We start from the raw sequence: 6,000 nt of genomic DNA on the forward strand, positions 1-6,000 counted from the left end.
TATTTAGATTATCAAGTAGAACGATAAAGTAAACGGATGAAATATATTTGTGTGATTCTAAATATTAAAATAATAATTATTGTCCGTAGAAATCGCAATTATCAAAGTGATTATTTAATATTTTAAATCCCTTTAATTTCATTGATTTTCAATTAAATTGTGTATTTAGAAAAATTGAGAAAACTTAAAGCATCGAATCGAAATATATTTAATTCTAATATTATATTCTAATATTATAGAGAAGTATTGTAATAAGTATCGATGATCGAAATATCACAACATAATCTTTTATCCTCTTTTATTCATAACCTGCTTCAATTTTTAATCGCGGTAATCAATGATTGCAATGATAAAGATTTATCGTTCCTATAATGTTTCATGTCGTTAATTAATTTTTAGTTAATTAATTTTATTAAAATTTATAGTAAATTATGTTTCCATACTAATTGTAATCATGTTTAGTAAAAAAATTATAATATATAAAACGATTCTTACCGCTACTTTATTACTCGAGAGTCACCGTACGAATGATGACAAAGCGGCACCGTATAGCGCGCTACTGTTTATATTTTATATTGCCAAAATCAAACATCGTGATATCGATAATTCGTTACCGAAATATTTTATATATTATAAAATATACATTAACGTAAAATATTAAATTATTAAAGTATTTAATTTATTGATTAAAATTAATTATTAACGAACTATTCACACAGTCTTTTGTTATGCTAATTATTTGCTTCTATAAATCGATTGTTTTTCTTCGCGTTCTCTCACATGCCAAATTATATTTAAATTATCAAATAGAATGATAAAGTAAACGGATGAAATATATTTGTGATTCTAAATATTAAAATAATAATTATTGTCCGTAGAAATCGCAATTATCAAAGTGATTATTTAATATTTTAAATCCCTATAATTTCATTGATTTTCGATTAAATTGTGTATTTAGAAAGATTGAGAAAACTCAAAGCATCGAATCGATATATATTTGATTGTAACATTATATTCTAATATTATAGAGAAATATTATAATAAGTATCGATGATCAAATATCACAACATAATGTTTTTTCCTCTTTTATGCATAACTGCTTCAATTTTTAATCGCGGTAATCAATGATTGCAATGATAAAGATTTATCGTTGCTATACTGTTTCATGTCGCTAATTAATTTTTAGTTAAGAATTTTTATTAAAATTTATCGTAAATTATGTTTCCATACTAATTGTAATCATGTTTAGTAAAAAGATTATAGTATACAAAACGATTCTTACCGCTACTTTATTACTCGAGAGTTACTGTACGAATGATGACAAAGCGGCAGCGTATAGTTCGCTACTGTTTATATTTTATATTGCCAAAATCAAACATCGTGTTATCGATAATTCGTTACCGAAATATTTTATATATTATAAAATATGCGTTAACGTAAAATATTAATTATGAAAGTATTTAATTTATTGATTAAAATTAATTATTAACGAACTATTCACACAGTCTTTTGTTATGCTAATTATTTGCTTCTATAAATCGATTGTTTTACTTCGCGTTCTCTCACATCTCAAATTATATTTAAATTATCAAATAGAATGTTAACGTAAACGGATGAAATATATTTCTGATTCTAAACATTAAAATAATAATTATTGTCCGTAGAAATCGCAATTATCAAAGTGATTATTTAATATTTTAAATCCTTATAATTTCATTAATTTTCGATTAAATTGTGTATTTAGAGAGATTGAGAAAACTTAAAAATCAAATCGAAACATATTTAATTCTAATATTATATTCTAATATTATAGAGAATATTGTATATATAAGTATCGATGATCGAAATATCACAACATAATCTTTTATCCTTTTTATGTATAACCTGCTTCAATTTTTAATCGCGGTAATTAATGATTGCAATGATAAAGATTTATCGTTGCCATACTGTTTTATGTCGCTAATTAATTTTTAGTTAAGTAATTTTTATTAAAATTTATAGTAAATTATGTTTTCATACTAATTGTAATCATGTTTAGTAAAAAGATTATAATATACAAAACGATTCTTACCGCTACTTTATTACTCGAGAGTCACCGTACTAATGATGACAAAGCGGCACCGTATAGCGCGATACTGTTTATATTTTATATTGCCAAAATCAAACATTGTGATATCGATAATTCTTACCGAAATATTTTATATATTATAAAATATACATTAACGTAAAATATTAAATTATGAAAGTATTTAATTTATTGATTAAAATTAATTATTAACGAACTATTCACACAGTCTTTTGTTATGCTAATTATTTGCTTCTATAAATCGATTGTGTTACTTCGCGTTCTCTCACGTGCCAAATTATATTTAAATTATCAAGTAGAACGATAAAGTAACACGCATGAAATATATTTGTGATCCTAAATATTAAAATAATAATTATTCTTCGTAAAAATCGCAATTATCAAAGAGATTATTTAATATTTTAAATCCCTATAATTTCATCGATTTTCGATTAAATTATGTATTTAGAAAGATTGAGAAATCTCAAAGCATCGAATCGATATATATTTGATTGTAACATTATATTCTAATATTATAGAGAAATATTATAATAAGTATCGATGATCGAAATATCACAACATAATTTTTTTCCTCTTTTATGCATAACTTGCTTCAATTTTTAATCGCGGTAATGATTGCAATGATAAAGATTTATCGTTGCTATACTGTTTCATGTCGCTAATTAATTTTTAGTTAAGAAATTTTTATTAAAATTTATCGTAAATTATGTTTCCATACTAATTGTAATCATGTTTAGTAAAAAAATTATAATATATAAAACGATTCTTACCGCTACTTTATTACTCGAGAGTTACTGTACGAATGATGACAAAGCGGCAGCGTATAGTTCGCTACTGTTTATATTTTATATTGCCAAAATCAAACATCGTGTTATCGATAATTCGTTACCGAAATATTTTATATATTATAAAATATGCGTTAACGTAAAATATTTAATTATGAAAGTATTTAATTTATTGATTAAAATTAATTATTAACGAACTATTCACACAGTCTTTTGTTATGCTAGTTATTTGCTTCTATAAATCGATTGTTTTACTTCGCGTTCTCTCACATCTCAAATTATATTTAAATTATCAAATAGAATGTTAACGTAAACGGATGAAATATATTTCTGATTCTAAACATTAAAATAATAATTATTGTCCGTAGAAATCGCAATTATCAAAGTGATTATTTAATATTTTAAATACCTATAATTTCATTGATTTTCGATTAAATTGTGTATTTAGAAAGATTGAGAAAACTCAAAGCATCGAATCGATATATATTTGATTGTAACATTATATTCTAATATTATAGAGAAATATTATAATAAGTATCGATGATCGAAATATTTCAACATAATCTTTTATCCCTTTTATGTATAACCTGCTCCAATTTTTAATCGCGGTAATCAATGATTGCAATGATAAAGATTTACTGTTGCTATATTCTTTCATGTCGCTAATTAACTTTATTTAATTAATTTTTATTATAATTTATAGTAAATTATGTTTCCATACTAATTGTAATCATGTTTAGTAAAAAAATTATAATATATAAAACGATTCTTACCGCTACTTTATTACTCGAGAGTCACCGTACGAATGATGACAAAGCGGCACCGTATAGCGCGATACTGTTTATATTTTATATTGCCAAAATCAAACATCGTGATATCGATAATTCGTTACCGAAATCTTTTATATATTATACAATATACATTAACGTAAAATATTAAATTATGAAAGTATTTAATTCATTGATTAAAATTAATTATTAACGAACTATTCACACAGTCTTTTGTTATGCTAATTATTTGCTTCTATAAATCGATTGTTTTAGTTCGCGTTCTCTCACATCCCAAATTATATTTAAATTATCAAGTAGAACGATAAAGTAACACGCATGAAATATATTTGTGATTCTAAATATTAAAATAATAATTATTGTTCGTAAAAATCGCAATTATCGAAGTAATTATTTAATATTTTAAATCCCTATAATTTCATCGATTTTCAATTAAATTGTGTATTTAGAAAGATTGAGAAAACTCAAAGCATTGAATCGATATATATTTGATTGTAACATTATATTCTAATATTATAGAGAAATATTATAATAAGTATCGATGATCGAAATATTTCAACATAATCTTTTATCCCTTTTATGTATAACCTGCTTCAATTTTTAATCGCGGTAATCAATGATTGCATGATAAAGATTTATGTTGCTATACTCTTTCATGTCGCTAATTAATTTTTATTTAATTAATTTTTATTAAAATTTATAGTAAATTATGTTTCCATACTAATTGTAATCATGTTTAGTAAAAAGATTATAGTATACAAAACGATTCTTACCGCTACTTTATTACTCGAGAGTCACCGTACTAATGATGACAAAGCGGCACCGTATAGAGCGCTACTGTTTATATTTTATATTGCCAAAATCAAACATCGTGATATCGATAATTCGTTACCGAAATATTTTATATATTATAAGATACACATTAACGTAAAATATTAAATTATGAAAGTATTTAATTTAATGATTAAAATTAATTATTTATCATACAATTAACGGAGTCTTTTGTTATGCTAATTATTTGCTTCTATAAATCGATTGTTTTAGTTCGCGTTCTTCACATCCCAAATTATATTTAAATTTCAAGTAGAACGATAAAGTAACATGCATGAATATATTTGTGATTCTAAATATTAAAATAATAATTATTGTTCGTAAAAATCGCAATTATCGAAGTGATTATTTAATATTTTAAATCCCTATAATTTCATCGATTTTCAATTAAATTGTGTATTTAGAAAAATTGAGAAAACTTAAAGCATCGAATCGAAATATATTTAATTCCAATATTATATTCTAATATTATAGAGAAGTATTGTAATAAGTATCGATGATCGAAATATCAAAACATAATCTTTTATCTCCTTTTATTCATAACCTGCTTCAATTTTTAATCGCGTTAATCAATGATTGCAATGATAAAGATTTATTGTTGCTATACTGTTTCATGTCGCTAATTAATTTTTAGTTAATTAATTTTATTAAAATTTATCGTAAATTATGTTTCCATACTAATTGTAATCATGTTTAGTAAAAAAATATAATATATAAAACGATTCTTACCGCTACTTTATTACTCGAGAGTCACCGTACGAATGATGACAAAGCGGCACCGTATAGCGCGATACTGTTTATATTTTATATTGCCAAAATCAAACATCGTGATATCGATAATTCGTTACCGAAATATTTTATATGTTATAAAATATACATTAACGTAAAATATTAAATTATGAAAGTATTTAATTTATTGATTAAAATTGATTATTTATTAATCAATTCACGGAGTCTTTTGTTATGCTAATTATTTGCATGTATAATTCAATTGTTTTAGTTTCGTGTTCTCTCACAATCCAGATTATATTTAGATTTTCAAAAACGTTAAAATAACATGGATGATATATTTGTGACTCTAAGTATTGAAATATTAATTATTGTCCGTAAAGATCGCAATCATCGAAATGATTATTTAATATCTTGGATTACTATCATTTAATCGATTCTCAATTAAATTGTATATTGTTTAATTAACTAGGATTGAGAAAATTTAAAGCATTGATCGAAATATATTTAAGTTTAATATTATTAAAGAAATAATATAATAAGCATCGATGATCGAAAGATTATGTTTAATTCTTCTATCCCTTTTTATGTATTTTCTGTTTCAATTTTTAATCGCGGTAATGAATGATTACGATTCGATAAAGATTTAACTGTATCGTTGCGATACAGTTTCATGTCGTTAATTAATCTTTAATTAATTAATTTTTGTCAATATTTATAGCAAATTATGTTTCGATACTAACCGTAATTGTGTTTAGTAAAAAAATTACAGTATACGAAG

This window comes from Camponotus floridanus, unplaced genomic scaffold (genome assembly GCF_003227725.1).
Source record: "Camponotus floridanus strain SB8 unplaced genomic scaffold, Cflo_v7.5 scaffold301, whole genome shotgun sequence".
Lineage (NCBI taxonomy): Eukaryota > Metazoa > Arthropoda > Insecta > Hymenoptera > Formicidae > Camponotus > Camponotus floridanus.